Genomic DNA, 21,983 nt, shown 5'->3' on the forward strand with positions numbered 1-21,983 from the left:
GGGCCAAACAAGAGGTGAGGGGAGAAGCGGACTCAGAGGGGGTCAACATGGGGCAATGGTTGCTTCGGCTGCACATGGTCACTGACCCCGGGCAAGAATCAATCAGGGGGAGCGTCAGAAACCGCAAGATGGCGGATCCAGGGCAAAGACCCCGACAGCCTCGCAAACAAGATGGCGGGATTGCGTGAAAGCAAACATCCGAACGAAAAGCCAAAGCTGAGACCCAAACCAAAAGCAGGGCTAAATAGATGCCAAGCAACAGTGTCTCAATGTCTCAGATCCCCTCCAGTCCGGAAAGGCAGCAGCGGGGACCAAGCGGGCGCTCCCACCCCGATTCGAGAAGCAAAAAAACAAGCTCAGGGGCAATCGGATCAGCAAGCCACAGAACTCCCTCAGCTGCACCCAAGTTGGGAGAAACAACACTCGCCTGACCCAGTCACAAATCCAGAAGGAGAAGCAGGGGGCCGGGCCACCATGGCCAGATCTGGGATAAGCTGGAGGTGGCCGGAGAGCCGATCACCAGCCATCCCCTCCACAGCAACCTGGGAATCACCATCAGGCGTCGGTGGCTCGGAGATTGAGTCCGACATCGGCAAGTCCTCGGTGTGGTCTCAGCAGGCGGGGACAAAGGGAAAACAGAGGGACGAGGGAAAGTGCACCCAATGTCCGGGTGAAATCGACTCCAACTGAGTGTTACTTCACAACCAATTAAAACAAATGCTCTTTTTACTAAAGTCATGAGGGTGAAGGCCTTTTGCTTTTAACTTAGGTTATACATAGGTATCTAACCTTATGTTGTATTTTCTTCTTTTTAAGGAGAATGCAATGTTTTCCAGACAAATAAAGTTGTTACTAGTCAGGTGACAAGAGGCAAGATGGCCTTTCGTTGCCATGGACTACCTTCAAGGTTGATAAGGTGCCACAGGACTTCAGGTAGAAAGCTACACAGAGGGGAACTAAAATTTAAGCAAGAGGCTTTAGCTCGAATGCAGTTCAAATAGGGCCATGCCCAAAATGGCTGCCTCGTCCTCAACCTCCTGCCAGAGTACACTGATCTCATCTTACTCCTGTGAGATCTGTAATTCAAGTGGGAGCAAAGACATTGACTCCCAAGAAACCCTCATTGTTAGACTTGGCAGCTTTAGTGTGGTCTTCCACCCAACTTTTTGCCTTCTTCTTTCATTATCTGATCTTGTTTTTACTGGCATTAGGACTCTGCACTCTTTACCACTGCTAACCCGAGCTAAAGTGCTTGTGCTCTCTCCTCTAAACATGGTAATATTGGCTTATCTCAAATTGACATATTTAATTTACTTATAAGTCCCTAATAAAGTGTCACTACATGTACAGAGGGATTGTAAATTAAATTCTACTAGTGGGCCTGCAGCACTTTAAGTAGCCGTTTAAACATGTTTCAGGCCTGCCATTGCAGAGCCTATGTGTGCAGTTTCAAACTGCCATTTCGACCTGGTGAAATAAAACGTTTGCCACGCCCAACCCTTCCTTTTTAATACGTATAGATTACCTCTGGGGTAGGCCCTGGAAAACCCAGAGGGCAGGGTGCATGCATTTTTAAGTCTTACATGCCCTGGTAGTGAAAACGTCTTAAAATTCGTTTTTCACTACTGCAAGGCCAATCTCTCCCTTAGGATAACATTGGAGTTGCCTTATTACATTGTATAAGTGTAATTTCCAAATGGGAAGTGATAACCAGTTAATTATTCGTTGTCTCTGGATTCCCAATTTAAAAGCCTAACTTATGGTTAAGTCAGATTTTAAATTGCAATTCTAAAAATGCCTCTTTTAGAAAGTTGCCATTTTCTTGCCTTCACCACTTAGGGGCATATTAATAACGGCCATCAATAATTATCGCTGGCCGTGCTTAGCGATAATTATATTATCGCAGGCTATCTCTGGTATTTATCGCCCTGGTAGCATGTTATTAACAACGCGTCACTCCAGGGCAATAAAAATTCCAGAGATATCAAGGTTATCGCCCTTTTGCAGGGAACATCGCTGGTTTTCTAGCGATGTTCCCTGCAAAAGGGCGCTAACCTTGCTGATACGACCCACAGGGTCGTATCAGCATAATCCAGCCCCTATGTTAGGGATGGCTAAGTCAGGATTTTAGCAGACGTTAAGTTTTGGCGAAAATGGCAGTTTTCGCCAAAATCTAATGTGTGCTAAAATCATGTGGGCTGCCTTGTAAATATCGCGATGTAAACATCAGCGATATTTGCAAGGTAGTCCATCTTGGGTACCCTCAGTAACGCCCACTTTGCATCTCATTGGAGATGCAAAGTGAGGCGTTGGGAAAAAGGGTGCTAACATGCGATTATGCATGTTAGCACCCTCTTGTAAATAGGGTGCTGGTTTTATCTCCCCTTTTTTGGCTTTGTAAGCCAAAAAAGCAGAGATAAAGCCCTTGTAAATATGCCCCTTTGTGCCTGTGGCTTGCCTTTTGTCACATGACTGGGTGTAGCTGACAGTTGAGCGTTGTGTATTCGTCCTAGACAGCCACACACAATAGGGAGCGTAGGTGTGGCTGGATGGGCCATCACTGGCAGGATGGGAGGGAGGAGCTGGGCACAGCCCCACTTGCACCTGAATAGGCTGCACCCTTCCTCCACACAAAGGGATGCATGCCTCCGTAGTTAGTCTAGAGCCAGGACAGTAAAGATAGAATGCCTGGGGACTTCAAAGGGAAACCTCTAGAAGCTTCTCCCCCACTTCAAAGGCACAACTGGGCATTAATACTGGACCTCAGATACCAACTCCTCAGTACACTTCTGGATCTGTGGATACTCTGCCAGGAAGAAGGGCTGTTGTGCTGCTGAAGGACTGTCACTCTGCTGCACTGCACAATCTTGGACTCCTGCTTTGCTATGCTGACCTGCTGTCTGCTGCCATCCTGCCTGGGTGAAAAGGACTGGACCTGCATCTCTAGGACTTAAAGTGACTTCAAGGGCTAGTTGACTGGCCTTCTGATCTGAAGCCTCAGGGACATTAATTTTAAACTAAATGTTTATTGATTACAATTGAAAACCAAAAGCAATAGCTGACAAGATATGTTACAAATAATGAATAATGTACTGCAACAGTACAAAGTAAATAGATTAAAAAATGACAAGCAAGCAAATACATATAATACATAGGACAACAATGACAAGCAAGCAAGTACATATAATAAATAGGTTAAAAATGACAAGCAAGCAAGTACAGTCTGAGTGCAAAACATACTCAAACATATCATTAGACTACTACAGCTTCTAACTAGAAAATAACTGACTCGCCCACCTACAGTTACCCCTAGCCAAGCTGTCATATGTAGTGTGCCACAGTCGCAATCATCTTCAAAGTTCACCACAGTAGTTTCAGATCCCATCCAAGACAGTTCATGCATGGCAAGTTATTACCACCCACCAGATCCTCCTAAGAAATCATGGAGCTATTCAAAGTATCCGTGTCATTATCCAGGGCCAACAAGCAATCCACAAGGTGTTTCTTTGCTCTAGCCCTATAAATTGCTCCTAGCCCTCTTTTCAGCTCTCAAAATAACACAGCACTCTCAGGCTTCCAACAACCTTGCATCTGCACCAGGCCATGTGTGAGTCTACCCTGCCAGATGCTGCCACCCAAGCCCTAAACCCTTGGAAGTGGGCTTAAGGTGCTTTGCCAGCCTCGGTGTATCTAGTGGAACTAACGCATCTTCTCTGCTGCATGGTGCAACCACGGTCAGCACTGATGCATCTCCACTGCTGTATGGATTGGACCCGTCGCAAAGACGTGCATCATTTTTGCCGCCTGCATTGCCTTAGGAACCGCGACTACGCGATGCAACCTCGGCACAGGCCCTCACATCTCTTGTTGACGGCAGTCTCGACGATGATGCTGAACTCTGCATTGTAGACTTGAAGCTCCTCGGAACCGACGCATCACACTGACTGCGCAACACACCCCCAACTCTGGACCTGCATCACAAGCCCCCATTGATGCGATCCTCGACATCTACGCAATAGGACCACACACCGCAGCCTCGCCAAATCTCGGAACCAACGCATTGCTTTGGCAGCACAACACATCTCCGACGTGGAGCCATACAACGCTCCACTAATCAGGATTGAATGTACTTTTATTCAGCAGGCCTAACTGGGTCCCTGTAGCCGGCCTGTGCTCCACTGCGGTCGGCCTGAACTTGCGACTTTGTTCTGGTTTGGTGCAACCAGATATCCACAGATCTCCTTTTGGTGCTATTTTCTCTAAAATCTTTAAAATTCAATATCTCTGGTTATACCAATTGGAGTTTTGGCTTTCTGGTCTTGTTTCATTAAACATCACTCTATTTTTCTAAGACTGTTGTGGGCTCCTTTTGTGGTGTGTTTTCACTGTTTTACTGTTTGAAGTGTTTCACAAATACTTTACAGATTGCCTCTGAGTTAAGCCTTACTGCTCTGAGCCAAGCTACCAGAGGGTTGAGTACAGGTTAATTTAGGGTTTGCTTGTGACTTCACCTGTGGGTTTCACCCCCTTCAACCAGTAACCTCATTTCTTACACTTGTCCTGTGCAGGGTTATTTCCAGTACATGTCTGCCCAAAAATAGTTGAGTTGACATGCTTAAGAGTGCCTGGCTGTGTCTTAGGGATGAGTGTGCCTAGATGAGAACGAAGAAAGACCTCTTCCCCTTTACAGTTCCAGGAACAAAAATGTTGGATAAAGAACTCTTATTTGTGGGATTGGGGATTAGGACTATTACAGGAATGGCACTTAGGTTCATTCTGATCACTAGGAATACAGGCTTTTGTGTGAATGAGACTAAGCAATCAATCAATCAATCAATCAATAAGCGGTTATAGAGGACAAAGTTTTTGATTGTGGCAATGAGGTGGGGGTGCTCTTGCTACAGGCATAAGCGTTTCTGCAAGCCATAACACCCTAGCACCTCACCCTTGCTTGAACAAAATGGAGGTGAACCTTGTAGTGAACTGCTGGGCTGAGACCAACCTCACTACAACTGAGCTTAGGGGCAGAAGATTCCTGGACTCAGACTCTGAGAGGTTGGTGCCCTATAGGGGAACAATAACTACATCTTTCAGTCATGTATATTACAGAAGTCTACCCTTGTGATTTCATCCATTTATATTTAATATCTGTTGCTCAGTCTAAGAACGGCTACCCTCCTTAACTGCTGAAAGTCACCACCCTCTATTTAGCTTTTAATTACAGCTTGGCTAATTAAGGACATTTGTTCATGCTTCTTCCATCCCATCCACCTGCACCCACCCTGGAGGATTGTCTCAAGTTAGATGTCCTAAAGGACTCCTTTTGGGTTCTGCTTGAATCCCGGCAAGTCCATTTACCTTTATTTAATAGAGAAATAGGCAAAACAAAATCAGTGCTTCCCTCTCAGCTAAATTCTCCATTAGGTAGAACCCGGAGACAAGGTTTAAGTTAGAAGATAGATTTGGGACAGGGCAAAAAATTAGAGACTGTCAATCTTCCTCATCATACTCTATACACTGTGGGGCATATTTATGTTGGTTTTGCGTGGCCCTTGCACCATACAACGGGGCGCAAGGGTAACACAAAACCTAAGTTGATTTATCGAGCCACATGAGGCCACCTTGCGTATCCCTGAGTGGCTTGATACATTCAGAGTAACGCAACACAGGGTAATTCGCTGCATTGCATTTCACTGCACCAGGGAGACACTCTATGAGTGAAGCGTGGGTGTTCCCCTGCATCCACCCATGGATTTTGGCTCATTCCTGGATTTACCATTACTAGTGCTTCCGACCGCTACACAGCATGGGAACTGCTCTGTTGGCTGTGGTTGAGGAATCCAAATGTATTCTCGATCAGGGGGAGCAGTGGCCATCATCCTCCTTGATTTAAGTTCAGCATTTGATACGGTGAACCTCAACATACTAGGGGAAAGACTGAGGAGGAGAGGCGATTCAGAGGAGACTCTCAAGTAGATTCAATCTTACCTAGAGAATAGGACCTTTCAGGTCTTCTCAGGGAAAGCTACTTCTAGAGCTTTGCACTCATTTGTGGAGTCACCCAGGGATTCTCCCTGAGCCCCACTTTATTCACTTTATGCAGCCTCTGGCGGACATAATTCTGCCTTACGGGATAAAAATTATCAACTGCGCAGATGATACCCAACTGTTAATCTCCCTCAATGGCCCCCCCAACCACTTCTTTGACTTGGAAACCTGTATGGAAGGAGTGGCGTCATGGATGGAACATTCCTACCTTAAGCTAAATGGGGGAAAGACCGAACTGATGCTACTGGGTAACACCTCTGACCTTGATCCTAAACAGATCTGGTCAAACTGTCTGGGACCAGCCCCCTCTCCAAAATCCAAGATAAAAAGCCTGGGTGTCTGGCTTGATGGTTCCCTTAGATTTGAAGACCAGGCGGTAAGAGTAACTAGAGCTTGCTTCGGTGCCATGAGATTGTTGTGCATGATCCTCCTACCAATAAGTGCCAGGAGGACCCTGATTCAGGGCCTGGTCCTCTCACGCCTGGACTATGGGAACTCTTTATACCTTGGAGCGCCCGTTGCAATGCTAAGGAAATTCCAAGTGGCCCAGAACTGTGCGGCCAGATTATTGCTTGGGGTACCAAAAAATAAATCAGCCAAATCAGCCCTGAGAAAGCTACTCTGGCTTCCGGTTGCCAATAGAGTCAAATTCAAGGCCTTGTGCATAGCCCCTAGGACATTCTGGAGTAGTGGCCAGCTATTAACAGAAGTCTGATCACCCCCTATCTCCCTCGAAGGTGCCTTCGCTCTGCCCATCTCCACTTAGCAGTGACCCCGAAAATAAATAGAGCTAGAAGTGGAGGTAGGTCATTCGTCTACAACGTGGCCAGACTGTGGAATACAATGCCCCCCTCCCTTCGTGCTGAATCCCATTTGCTACCCTTCCGAAAACTCCTTAAAACATGGCTCTTCCAGCAACTTGGTGCATAGTCCGCTGCAAACTCCTGTCTAGACGCTAGCGCCGGGACGCCTTCGGATAGCTGCGCGCTATATAAAATCTAATAATAATAGTGCATCTGGGAATGTGTCAAAAAGCTATGCTTTCACAGGTGAGGCGTAACGGGAAAAAATATCTTTCTCTCTCCTCGTTTTTTCCTCTTTCTATGTGTGCTACATTCTGCATCACACCTAGAAAGAGGAAAATGTTGGTGGGGAATGGCAAAATGGTTACGCATGCCCCTGCTTCAATCACCCATATTACAGCTTGCCCATCACCCAGCACTCCCTGTGACGTGAGAGGAAGCCTGCCGTTGCATGATTAACCGCCTTAATATACACACATGGGGTGGCATGTATACCGAGCGTGGTTTTTGCCGCAGGGAGGACTTTTTTGGGGACAACGACCCCACCCCCATGGAGTTATTCCTATACCTTGGGCTGAGGCATAATGTTAAGGCAGCCACTCCTAACTTCCCGGCAGAGCCCCCTACTATGGCGCCACCAACGTTGGTTTGGTTCTTATTTAATGGTCAAATCTGAGTAGTTTGGTCATGCTTTCTAAGAGACTCCTACTCACATTTACCCAGAGATGTCTGGGAAGGGAAGATAAAAAATCTGCCGCAGCTGAGTAGGTATATGCTTTGTACTGGCTGTAGGTTTGTCAAAGCTCGAAGGATTATAGTTCCCTACATTGTGCAAAAACCTTATCTTTTTTTTTATTATTTCCTCTCATAATGTCTCAGACAGGAGACGCTGGTATGAGTGGTACTAGTGGTACTAGTGCAGAGAAAACCGAGCAGGAAGGTGCTCTTAATATTTCAGAAAATTGCAGACATGCACTTCTTATGAAATTATTAGACCATGGGGTCACATCATTGGATAGGACCGTAACCTTTGTTATTGAGGCAGACAAGGCATTCAGAACAGAGGTATTCAATTCATAGGTTACATTCCCACCAGCAGATGCACACAGACATACGTTTCATTCTTATACTTCAGATGAACTACCAGAAGAATACTTTCCATACGAGGACATAGAAGTACCGTTAACTTACCAAGAGCATATTAATTGGGGAGAGGAGTTGGCCTAACGGCTTGGGCGGTCGGCCTAAAATCTAGGGAACTGGGTTCGAGTCTCGTCAATGACGCTGAACATCATGTGATTCTGGGCAAATCACGTTATCTCCCCGTGCCTAACAAAAATAAATGTTTCCTCATGTAATGCAACTGGTGCTATGTAAAGCGCTCTGATACCCGATTCGGGTCAAGTTTGCACTATATACAACTCTGTATTATAAAATAAAAATAATTGGTTTAAAGGCGCCCTCCCCCATACCACAGATAAAGTGAGACTCGGTCTGCTAAGCAGAGACGGAACAATTTGGTCAGTCCTAGCTGCTTACACACCGCCTCCAGAGATTGCTATATTGCCAGCAGTAGACATATGTCCACTTCACAAAGAAATATTACAATTATACAGAAATCGTACACAGTTGGTAATGCGAACACTTACAATTCAACCTTTATGGGTCACTCAAGCTTGTCAACCACAAGGCACTGCAACAAAAATCACTCCACAAACGCTGAACGTGGTTTTGGGAAGAATGGCCACTAGATGTGAGCCAATGCCATTCTGGATAGCACAGAATATAGCCCAGCTTGATGCAGTATTTCCACATATAGGCCCGCAAGAAAAACACAGAATACTGACAATTTGCTTACCAATGGAAATAGCTCCCCTGATAGAAGATTGTACCACTTGGGTACAGTTTTTGCTTTCGTTTATACCAGAACTCATGATACCCCCTAATAGCAGTCATACCGGAAGTATTGAAACAAATACAGAATGAGTATGTGGCAGAACCTGCCCTGGACTAGGGATGAAATTGACATATAATTATGCCCAGGTATCAACAATTATGTTAGCTAACATAAAATGGGAGGCAGCAGCAGTGGCTATACGCCAATGCTTGAGGGAATGCGCTCGCTGACAACAGGAGCGAGAACTATCTAAGATTATCAAAGATACCTATGCTTCACTGGGTAGAGATGACTTGGGAGCTAGACCTGTGAAACCACAATTAATGAGTACTCATGAAAAGGACAACTCAAAGCAGGCACCTGATTCTTCTAAAAAGAAATGGGACAAAATACATTAAAAAAATAATAAGCAGAATACATTACAATCGCGGGGTGGGTTTCCTCAACAGGAGCCCTCGGATAGAAAATATAATCTTAAGAACCGTAATAATATTTAAAAACCTGATAGGTAATAGGATACTGATACATGTGTCTCTCCTTCTATTCAGAATTGATCAAAATACTCAGAGAGGGAAGGACGGTCAGAACGTATATCAGAAGAGCGAGCAAAACCAAGAGACACACATCACGCTTCAGACTATATTATCAAACAAGAGGATAAACCCGAAAGCAAACCTCAATTTAAAAAGAAGAAAGTAGCTGGCCTTAAAATACGAAATGCCCAAGCTACTGAGGACTCTACTACTGAACGTTGAATGGGCTCTGACAATGCTAGACAGTGCAGCAGAAGAAACAATAACTCGCCAGAACCTGATGGAATTTCTGGTGACAGCAGCGTTAAATGAACATATCACTGTGGAAACACCTGATACAAGGGTAAGTGTCCCTCATAAGTTATACGAAATAACACTCCAAATGGAGGGGGACATACCCAGAAAAGTGAAGGGTCTCTTTTGGGAGAATCTGACTTTTGGATACAATATCCTTTTGGCTGAAAGAGATTGGCCACCTGAGTTCGTCATGGATTACCCAAAAGGGAAAGAGGTAATTTTTCCAGCTTTCTCCATCCTCGTTCCAGGGTCACTCAAACATACATACGTGCGTGCAGGAGTGGGCGTTAGCGCTAGCTTCCTCACTTTACCACAATCATGTAGGGTGGGATGCTGAGTCACCTCACCATGAAATCCCAGTTAAAAAAACTCCTCCACCACAGAGGCAGTACATGCAAACATGAGGTAAAGAAATAAGTCAGGGAGATCCTAGATCAACTTGAATACCAAGATGTGATTGAGAATTGCACCTCCCCTATGAATAATCCTTTGTTTCCCATAATGAAACCTGACAATTCATACCGTCTAGTTTTAAACTACAGGCATTTGAACACATTAACAAAACAAATGCAGTACAGAATTCACATAGTGCTGCATTAATGAATAACATTGTGCGAAAAAAAATACATTAGATATCTAAAATGAATTTTTCTGCCAAAATATAGCACCTGTCAACAGATGAAGGGTTCCACTGTAGCACGTCCACTGCAAACATCAATACTGATATAAGACAGAGAACTCGCATGTATCTCTTTGGACCAATGCGGCCCCTTACAATCAGACGAGCCTACAGGTATAGCAGTGGATTCCTGCTCTAGATTCCTGTGCGTTTGTCTCCAGCGCTCGGCTGATGCCAGAACTGTTATCAAGGATTTGCGAGTCTTTATAGGGACAAACACAATTGGCACATTACATTCTGACTGTGGCCCTGCATTTAGCTCACAGGCTTACAAAAAAGCCATGGGAAGTTTAGGTGTTGCATTGCGGTACTCCTCTCCATATCATCCTGAGGTAAATTCAATTGTGGAGAGGAAAAATGGGACTTAAAGCAATGATTAATAGCAAGGGTATTAGGCTCGGGTGGTAGTTGGGTCATTCACCTATATAGGGTCCAGAGGGGCTTAACAACATGCCAAGAAGTTTCCTGGGGGGGGCGTACTCCATTTGAAGTCCTGTTCGGGATTAGAATGTGGGTACCTGACCTTGACTGTGGCAGCACAGTGGCGGATAAAAAACAAATTGACATCAATGATCATTTGGCTGTTTTACAGGAACTCAATAAATTACGGGCTTTCAAAAGCAACGTTCAAGTAAAACGCACCACCACTGGGGAAGTGAAAGCTGTACTGGCAAGATCTGCCTGGATCCCGAACATTGGAGACCTGGTGAAAGAAAAAATTGTGGACAAAAAAGAATTTGAGCCATGTTACAGAGCACCTGTAACTGTCCATGCTGTCGAAAGAACAAGAACAGTACTTCTTCAGCCTCTTGCCTGCAAGAAAGTAAAAAGATGTGTCTTGATTGATCTGATCAAACCACACTATGTGGCCGATACTCAATAGTAGGCCGTGTGGGCTCCTAGGTAGAACCAGATCTCCTCGCTACCAAACAGGAAGTTTAAACCAAAGATTAATAACGTTTGAAGTCTCTACACTACGAAGTAAAGGTGTTACCAACAATGGAATGGAACTCTTACCTGTTGAAATTGAACAACAAAGTACAAATGAAACACAGATCTCAATTCGGCTTAATATCGACGTCTATGTGAATATGTCTCAACAGGAGACATCTGTCAGTTCTACAAAACCTGCTGAGCTACCAAAGATAGATCGAACTGCGTCTTGCTGCTTCATCAATTTTGATGCTTTCTCATTGGATCCAAGTGAACATCAGCTACCGCCACCGCTTGTTTCCCACAAACAAAGAATTTGTGAATTCTACCTTTGGCTGAAAAAGACTTACTTTGTTTCTCCATGGATAAAACTCTGGCTAGCAATTGGTCTACTGTTTCAAATCTTTTGGCTTGGTATAGTGACTGTCTTTTTCCTGTTCCTGAATAGACATTATCTCCCAAAACGCTCTGCAGCACAAAATGTGAACTTGGTCCTGAAACCGCATGCACCCTGAACAGAGAGACCTGTCCTTATTAAACATTACAGCAGTTCCAGTTCCTGAAGTAATAGTTTGGGACAGGGTTTCATATGACGTATATGGTCCAACTGAACTTTTAAAAATACCTCACTTGTTTAAACTTTCATTAAGTGACATCATCACCTCCAGTACTTTCTCTGACGATTGGGACTTTGAAACCGTAAATACTATGCTGTCTGATTTAGAACAATCGGCTGCATTTTACAGTGACGAATTGTATGATAATACATCTAATTTTGGCACCATGTTTTGTTACCAACACTATGATCATCATTTCTTGCACAAAGCAAGTGTCCCACATAAAGTTTTATCTTACCATCAATGGGAACATTGCCCAACACCTTTGAAACGTAGTTCAGCTACATTTGCACAAAAGTTTGCTTATTTTTCTGGGTTTAACACATCAGACCTGACAACTTTTTATTACAAGGTAGCAGCTACAACAGCACAGGATAATAGGCTCACTAACACGGAATGGATATACTCTGCTTTTTTTCTTACCCAGCTGTCCATACAGGGTTTTTACTTTTAGAAGGACGCTATAGACATGAAATCTGTCTGAGGGACTAAAGATTGGCAGGATCAGGGAACTGAGGCCTTATTTAGAGCTTGCCTCATACCACATCAGATAATATTCCTGAATCAATCAATCAATCAATCATGCATTTGTATAGCGCGCTACTCACCCGGAAGGGTCTCAAGGCGCTGGGGGAGAGGGGTCCGTTACTGCTCGAAAAGCCAGGTCTTGAGTTGCTTCCTGAAGGAGAGATGGCCCTGGGTCAGCCGAAGGTGGATGGGGAGGGAGTTCCAAGTCTTGGCTGCCAGGTAGGAGAAGGATCTTCCTTCGGCGGTGGCTCTGCGGATGCGTGGTACGGCGGCGAGGGCGAGGCTGGTCGATCGTAGCTGGCGGGTGGGCATGTAGAAGGTCAGGCGGTTGTTGAGGTACATGGGGCCCAGGTCGTGGAGAGCCTTGTGTGCGTGGGTGAGGAGCCTGAACGTGATCCTCTTGCTGATGGGGAGCCAGTGCAGGTCTCTCAGGTGGCCGGAGATCTGGCTGTGTCGGGGGATGTCCAGGACGAGTCGTGCGGAGGCGTTCTGGATGCATTGGAGTCTTTTCTGAAGTTTGGCTGTGGTTTCGGCGTAGAGGGTGTTCCCGTAGTCCAGTCGGCTGGTGACGAGTGCCTGGGTGACCGTCCTCCTGGTTTCGGTGGGGATCCTTCGGAAGATCTTACGGAGCATGCGCAGGGTGTTGAAGCATGATGATGAGATGGCGTTGACTTGTCTGTTTATCGAGAGGGAGGAGTCCAGGATGAAGCCCAGGTTGCGTGCGTGGTCCGTTGGCTTGGGAGTGGTGCCCAGGGCAGGGGGCCACCAGGAGTCGTCCCAGGCGGAGGGCGATGATCCCAGGATGAGGACTTCCGTCTTGTCTGAGTTCAGTTTCAGGCGGCTGTTCTTCATTCATTCGGTGACGTCTTTCATCCCTTCCTGGAGGCTGGTTCTGGCGGTGGCGGGGTCGTTGGTGAGGGAGAGGATCAGCTGGGTGTCGTCGGCGTAGGAGATGATGTTGAGGTTGTGTTGGCGTGCGATGGCTGCGAGGGGGCTCATGTAGATGTTGAAGAGGGTTGGGCTGAGTGATGATCCTTGTGGTACGCCGCAGATGACTTTGGTGGCGTCAGATCTGAATGGGGGGAGGCGGACTCTCTGAGTTCTTCTGGCGAGGAACGAGATGATCCACTTCAGTGCCTTCTCTTGGATCCCGGTGTTGCTGAGGCGCTGTACTAGGGTGCGGTGGCAGACAGTGTCGAACGCTGCAGAGAGGTCCAGGAGGATGAGGGCCGCTGTTTCTCCGTTGTCGAGCAGGGATCTGATGTCATCGGTGGCTGCGATCAGTGCGGTCTCGGTGCTGTGGTTTGCTCGGAAACCGGACTGCGAGGGTTCAAGGGATCCGTTCATCTCGAGGAAGGCGGCGAGCTGTCTGTTGACGGTCTTCTCGATGACTTTGGCAGGAAAAGGGAGGAGCGAGATGGGGCGGAAGTTCTTGAGGTCCGTGGGGTCCGCTGTTGGTTTCTTCAGGAGGGCGCTGAGCTCGGCGTGCTTCCAGCTCTCCGGGAAGGTGGCGGTGTGGAAGGAGGTGTTGATGATGTCCCGGAGTTGGGGTGCGATGATGGAGTCGGCCTTGTTGAAGACGTGGTGGGGGCAGGGGGCAGTTGGAGATCCGGAGTGGATGGTGTTCATCGTGCGGGTGGTGTCTTCGGTGCTGACCGGGGTCCAGGCGCAGAGGGTGGTGGTGGGGGGCGTTGGTTTGGCGGTTGGGTGCGTGGTTGGTGCGCCGAAGCTGTTGTCTATGTCGGCGATCTTGTGGTGGAAGAACGAGGCGAGTGAGTCGCAGAGGTCTTGTGAAGGAGTGATGTCGTTGTTTCCGGCGCTGGGGTTGGAGAGCTCTTTGACGATGCTGAAGAGTTCCTTGCTATTGTGGGCGTTGTTGTCCAGTCTTTCTTTGAATGCTGTCTTCTTGGTGGTGCGGATCAGCTGGAGGTGCTTGCGGGTGGCGTGCTTGAGGGCGGTCATGTTGTCTGTGGTCTGGTCGTGGCGCCAGGCTTTCTCGAGGGTGCGGCAGTTCTTCTTGGAGTCCTTGAGTTCGTCGGTGAACCAGGGGGCTTTCTTGCTGCCGGGTCTGCTGGGAGGGTTCTTCAGTGGTGCGAGGTCGTTGGCGCAGGCGGTCAGCCACTGTGTGAGGTTGCTGGCTGCTTCGTTGGGGTCCGTTGTGCTGGCGGGAGGGTTCTGGCTGAGGGAGGTGGTGAGCTGCTCGGTGGTGATCTTGCTCCAGCTCTGGCGAGGAACCTTTTGCGGGTGGTGGTGGGTCGTGGTTCTTCTGAAGCTGAAGTGGACGCAGCTGTGGTCAGTCCAATGAAGTCCGGTGGAGTGGCTGAAGGAGACGTGCTTGCTGGAAGAGAAGACGGGGTCAAGCGTGTGGCCGGCGTAGTGGGTGGGGGTGTTCACCAGTTGCTTGAGTCCGAGGTTGGCGAGGTTGTCCAGCAGGGTGGTGGTGTTGCAGTCCTTGTTGTTCTCCAGGTGGAAGTTGAGGTTCCCTAGGAGGATGTAGTCAGCGGAGGGGAGGGCATGCGGGCTGATGAAGTCTGCGATGTCTTCGCTGAATTGTGTGCGTGGTCCCAGGGGTCTGTAGATGAGGGTGCCTCTGAGGGTGGTCTTTGGGTCGGTGTGTATCTGGAAGTGGAGGTGCTCAGTGGTGGTGAAGATGTCGTCGGAGTTGGTCGTGATGCGGATGGTGTTCTTGTGTACGATGGCGATGCCTCCTCCGGTCTGGTTGACACGGTCCCTCCGGGTGATCTTGTATCTGTCCGGGATGGCTGTGGCGATGTCGGGCGCTGAGGAGGCGTTCATCCAGGTTTCTGTGAGGAAGGCGACGTCTGGCGATGTTGTGTCGAGGAGGTTCCAGAGTTCGACGGTGTGTCTGTGGACGGAACGGGTGTTGAGCAGGATGCACTTGAGGTGGTTGTTGCTGGTGTTCGGCTTGGCGGGTGTGGTGCAGGCATGGAGGCATGTGAACTTGCAGGTTTGGCAGGTGAAGGGTCCGTGGGCGCGTTTCGGGTGGCTCGGTAGCAGGCGGGGTTCTGTCCGGCATTGAGTGCGTTGAGGGTGGCGGCGTCGTAAGTCCGTCGTGTGGGCTGGTATCTTCGGGGGCAAGGGGTCCTGGCGCTGGGCGCGGTCCAGGCGCGGACGGGCGTAGACGGGCTTGCCTTTGGCGCGCCTTCGGCGCACAATCGGCACAATCGGCGCGCCCGCTGCGCGTACGCGCGGGCTCCATATGAGGCGAAGTGGGAGGGCGGAGCAGCTGGGAGGCGGGAGCGGGGCGGCCAATCGGGTACAGAAGGAAAAAGGGGGCAGGGCCACGATGTAGCAGCGGCGGGAAGCGGGGAGCGGGTGGGGGCACCAGAGGGATTAGCGAGGCACGCTAAACAAAACAAAAGCACAAGTGAATACAATGCAGGAGTTAAAAACACAAGTACAGGAACAAAGATACAGTGGGCACGAAAAATCGGGCTAAAAGGGAGCAAGTACAGAAAAAGAAGCAGTGAGCATGAAAAACGGGCCAAAAACGGAGCAGGGACAACGAGCAGCAGCGAGGGGGCACTGCTGGCGAGCCGTGCGGCGTGGGGTTGTCCTGAGGTCAGTGCAACAGACTTCCTGTCTTGGGTTAGCCAAGATCACAGACTTGAACACACCATGGATTCCCTCGTTTACACACTTCGAGGGATGGCAAAATTATCTATAAAATAGTGAGGATACATTTGGTGGCATTCTACATGATGGCACGTACAATTCATATGCCCCCATTGGAAGGGATGCTTGGTCAGGCGTATCAACACGAATAGATGTCAGTCAAGATTCAGGGGTATCACCGAAGGGTTTAGTATCCATAGGCCTGATCAGCGCTATGTACAAACAGAACACTTGGAGGTGGTGACACCTTGCAGTGTTGGGAAGTTATGCCTAAAGAGGCTAAGAACCTCAACACTGTCCCAGGTGAAACAACACTTGTCTTTACTGCCAGATGACATGGATCTCAGGGATTTCTGTTAGGTCCCCAGAAGCCACGTCAGAAATGCTTCTTATACACTATTTACAATGAGGTTTGGAAAATCTCTCAATAGCTGCTGAGAGACTGTGTGAAATTTATATGGTTAAACTAGAAAAGGCTTTGGCATTGGTTGACAATGGTATGACAACATTATCATCCAGGATATTCACTGGGCAACACTGTGTCTTCTGCAATAGATAGAATGGAACTGGATTTGTCTATATTACAACACAGACAATCGCAATTGCAATCTATTCTATTATTGAGCTGGACTCAGCATATAATCTAACAGAAAGACAGACAACAATGGCATGAAGGGATGCAAAATATACAATGCTGCACATTGAAAAATTGGACCAATTACCTTTTACCGTGGCTGAGTCACCTTTCACAGAATGGTTAATCCATGACCATATTACACTGCCGATCACAACATTCCAATTTCAATACTGTCTGCAGTATCACCAGGTAAGCTGGTATAAAGCGTTGGGACAGGGATTCAGACATGAGTCTTGGGATTTGCTATACAGATTTAGATGCAGGAATGGGTGACACTGATGCTTTTCTCAGTGGGTCAGAAGGTGAGAGTTCTTTGAGTAGGGCTCTAATTTGTCAGGATATTTTGCTTCACAGAGCCTGTAATACTTCAGTTGCAAACTGCTCTTGAATAGGAGCTATTTGATGTTGAATGATCAAGGGTGATGTGGGATGCTACCAGGCGTCACATATTTGGTCACAGTAAGTTCCTGGGTTACTTATTGTATGCAAATATTGTTACCACCGACCCACACAGTTAGGGAGGCAATGCTGTTTCCTTTATGTGGTTTGATTATCTGAGCAAACTGAAAGTCATGCTGTTACAGAAGGATATGGTATTAACCTCAGCTCAAAACACTTTCGATCTCCAGGTTGCAAGGTCTTCGGCTGAGATAATGGTGCTACTCGAACAAATTTCCCGATCCATTCAGGAGAAATGGCACATCTTATCTTTAACAATTCTGATATGAGTGGGATTGTGCTCCTATTTAAGAGCATAGATTCTGAACTATTGAGCACCTTTCATTCAGTCTTCGGAGTTATTCCAGCATTTATACACTCCGTATAGGGAAGCGTTTTTGGAGGGCTTCAGCTGGTCCTACCACTTGTAGTATGTATCCTGGTTTTAATTTTCCAACTACGTAATGGACTGCCTAGTTCCACCAGAGATGGAAAAGTACTCCTTGTGCGATGTTGACGTGAACACATGGTACACCATCTGGGCGCACCGCGGCTTTGAGAGCTAAACGAGCATTGGTTCCTATCGTTCAGATTAGTCTGGGTTGACAGCATCTTGTCTGTGCTCCACTGCCAATTCTGCAGATACAAATGCGTGTTAGACATATCTCTAACACTTCCATTAGTTGCGCCACTGTATGTTGATGTACCACTAGACCCCTTTAAGTCCTACGTATTACAGTGTCCTCAGCTTATTCCCATGTTGATGACGGCATTCTTAGAGCCGCCACGCGATGCTTCAGCTCCTGTCAGACTGGACACCGGCTCTTCAACAAGCACACAGATAACAAGTGTTTCCTCAGCGGCTGCTGCGGGAACTGAAGATGATAAACTTTGCTCCATTTCCTCCAAGAGGTGTTACAGGGACCATCGTCTGCAGGGACCATCGTCTGCGAATGCAAGGGACAGTGATGTTGCATTTCCCACACAGTAGACATAAACATTTCGCCCTCTGTGTGCTGGGAACAATTCAGCCTTTTTCCAAAACAAGCCAAATTGGAATTCAAAAACATTGTTTTTATTTTATTTTTTCTCTCCTGCTCTCACTGAGCACCAAGGCTTTCGATGTGCTCAGTTGGTTTAACAGTATTTTGACTATTTTAGAGGACTTATAGAGCTTTTTTAATTTCTGTAATCATTTTTTAGATATACCATGTTTTAGATGTTTTTACACAGATTTTCATAACAATGTATTTATGCTTTTTAAACAGGCATATTTTAGCATTAGTTGACCTTAATGACCTTCAGATGAGGAGTGGGTGTTACGAACCCCAATGTACACCAATATAGGCCCAGGTAGCAGTTCAAGTTTTCAACTACATTTGTCCTACCTTGCTTTACATAACGGTTCTGGCACCTACCTTTTACCTAGTTATGTGCTGAATAAATGTTGATCAGTTTTCTCCGAAACTGGACTCATTTATTATGCATCAAGAATCCTGGTATCATATCTTAATCCCATGCCTAGGACGTACACAGCAGGATTACCATCTTCTGTGTATTACCTCTGTACAAAAGTCACTGCTTACGTCGTCCTTGGACGACAGGTCCACTATACAAAATGGCAATCCATTACATATCTAGGTAGAACCCCTGAGGGTATTTCGTGGGTATGAAAGAACCACATCTTTGCTAGAGAACCAGAGGAGAAGCTTTCACACTGACAGTAGGCGTCCCGGCCTGCAGAAGCTCCAGCACGCAGTGGTCTGATATCCCTTGCGGGGTGTCTACCTCGAGACCAAGATGGGGTCCTTTGTTCCCTCCCATCAGGTAATGTGGTTGGCTTTTTCCTAGGGGATTCTTGGATTTACAATCACATACATGCAGGGTACACTTAGGTACGCTTAGACAGGCTTTGCATTGTAGGAGTATGCTTGATTACTGCCATTTATCGATAAGCCTGCATATATTTACTGTTTTAGCACCATGGCAGAATTCTACCTTTTATTTACTCTGCAGGTGCTTATAATCTTATATATCTGTTTCTGTATAATGATTGTTGCAGCAAACATGTTTTATACTAGAATGACGCTGGTTCAATAAATGCATATTTAAAACGTCCCCATTGTTTATTCTGTGTAACTCTCTGAGACTAAGGGCACGATTCACAGAACTAACTTAAGACAAAATCCTAAACTTACTACTTTTGGTATTCACAGAAGGCATTTAGTAGGAGTAAAGTTAGAATTTTGTCTTAAGTCTGTCTTAAGTCTGTCTTAAGTTTGTCTTAAGTCAAACTTAAGTCAAACTTAAGACAAAATCCTAACTTAACTACTACTAAATGCTTTCTGTGAATACCAAAAGTAGTACGTTTAGGATTTTGTCTTAAGTTAGTTCTGTGAATCGGCCCTGACGTGAGCACGATTTACTGAGCGAACGGTACCACCCTTTTTCCACGATTCCTGAAGGATCAAGGGTTGTCATGTTCGATAGTTGTCAGAAACTATTCGCTCCTTGATAAGGTTAGGGGGGCATAAGGTTGCACTATGAACTAGTTGGTCTAAAGTCTGACATATCCTTTGGGGGGTGTCTGGAATCAGTCTGGACACCAATCCCTTGGTTTATGTTGTCTAAAAGTGCAGACCCTTTGTGTTAATAGGAACTACATGACATAGAATTTAACCTTTTGAATAGAGAACTCAGTCTTTTGGCCACAAATTAGCACCTTTGTTATATCAAACATCTTTTCCTACCACGAGTTGTGAATATAATCAGAACACAAGTTTATTGCATTTTTGTTATATACATTATAAGAGATGAGAAGTGGATGAATGTATAGGTATGTATGAAAATTGGTATGTCTGTTGTTTAATTATAGATATTATCTATTTAATGTATATATTTGTTCTAGCTATAATCATCTTCACTGATACAGTGACATTGTTATTTATAAAATTAAAATGATTTTTCTATTTTTGTAATAGCATGATTGTTCTATTGTGTGTCCTTCCTTGTGCCTTCTACCTAATTCTAAAATTACTTGAGTGAGATTGCTTTTTTAACTTTATTAGCCCTCTACTATGACTCCATGGCACACCATATTGAAGGCTACTACCTCTTCACACACGGTATTGAGAATTTATCACAGTACCCTAATTGCCCAACCTGACAGGCTGGGCGGGTCAAAAGCGGCATGGGAGACAAAACTGGGCACACCTTTAGAGGATGCACAATGGCACTACTGCTGTCAGCAGATGGGAAGAATAGCTGCCAGCAGCCAATTAAGAATTATACACTTTAAGTTCCTACACAGGACATATTACACCCCAGTGAGATTACATGGATATCGCTTACTGCCCTCGGACAGCTGTGACAGATGCGGGGAGGTGGGGCAGACTTACTACACTTGGCATGGTCTTGTGGCCCCGTACTTAGGTACTGGGAGAAGGTTCAAGATGCCTTGTCACAAATGACAGACGTACAGGTCTGCCTACCCACCTCACTGTGCTACTGGGACATACAGAGAAAATGGAGGCTCCCCTCTGGCGTTTCGTTTTGCTGGGGCTCTTACTGGTCAAACGATGAGTGGCATGTAGGTGGGGATGTAGGAGAGCCCTGAAATTAAAGAATGGCTGAATTACTTATTGTACTGTCAGGAGCAACTCTCCACGTACTCAGAACTCTTGCCGATGTCCCCCGGACCTAAAGACATATGGGGGCCCCTAAAATCCTACTTGCTGTCTAACCTCTGAGACTCGAAGAGCAGAATGAATCCAGCGCACCTTAGAAAGCTAAACCTGCCCCCTATATTACATGCAATAGAATGCCATGTGGCAGAGTAATTGACCTCACAACTGCAGCATTTAAAGGGCATAAATATGCACACAAATAAGTTATGTGGAAAGAGAGTGGAAGTCTACATGAAATGCACTTTACAAATGGGAATGCCTTACATTGTTCGGGATATGTCACAGTGTGATGACTTATTGTTTGAATTGAAAATGCTAATGAAAATTGTTTAAAAAAAAAAAGAAAGAGGAAAATGCCTAACAGGTTTTTGTGTGGAGGGAGGTGTCCCTTCCTTCATAAACAATCTTTTTTCACAACGCAGGCACCCTTGCACATGGTGCAAGGGTGTCTGCATTCGCGCTAGGCAGCACATTGTGCACCAGTGCTGGTAAATGACAGGAAAGTGCTGAATATTGTTAAATAAGGTGCATTACTGCCCTTTCCCTATCACGCAGTGCAGCAAGCTGACTTACTGCACCGTGCTGCGTGATATCTTAATAAATAGCCACGCGTTCTCTCGACTGATTTTACTTACTGCCCCATTGGCTGCAAACGCTCAGAAATCTCCTGGCCAGTTTTAATATTATAAATTTATATATTCCATTTTACCCTTAGTTGTGCTGTGAATTATAAATGTGACATTGCACATACTGGCCCAAAGTCCTCCAATTATTTCCTCAAATCCCGTGTCCTGTTCTCTGAGCTTCTAGAGAGGACTGACTGGATTGTAAACTTATGTCAGAGTGTGAATGCAATAAAGTAAGAGGGAGATGCGGTCGCCCTGCTGGTCCTCTCCTGTGAAGGGAGGGAGAAAGATGCTCAGAAGGAGAGGCAAGGACGTAATTGTAGGAAGCTTCCTCTGATAACTCGTGGGTTGCCCGGGCATGAGTTTAACTGCAGCAGTCGGAGAAAACCTAGAAAAGCACATGTTTTATCCACATGATTAGAAATGGAAGGCACTGTAAAGAGAGAGCTGTAGGAAGGTGAATTTCTGGTGCAGAGAAGATGGTTCGTTCTCTGCTACTGGTGCGGTCTGAAGAGGGTACTCCTTGAACTGCAGTGTTCCGGTCAAGTGGTGGCGTCAGAGCAGTAAGCAATCACTAGTATTCATCCGAAGATCGCAGCGGCACGATGTGAGTATTCACGATGCA

This window comes from Triturus cristatus, chromosome 5_2 (assembly GCF_964204655.1).
Source record: "Triturus cristatus chromosome 5_2, aTriCri1.1, whole genome shotgun sequence".
NCBI classification, from domain to species: domain Eukaryota; kingdom Metazoa; phylum Chordata; class Amphibia; order Caudata; family Salamandridae; genus Triturus; species Triturus cristatus.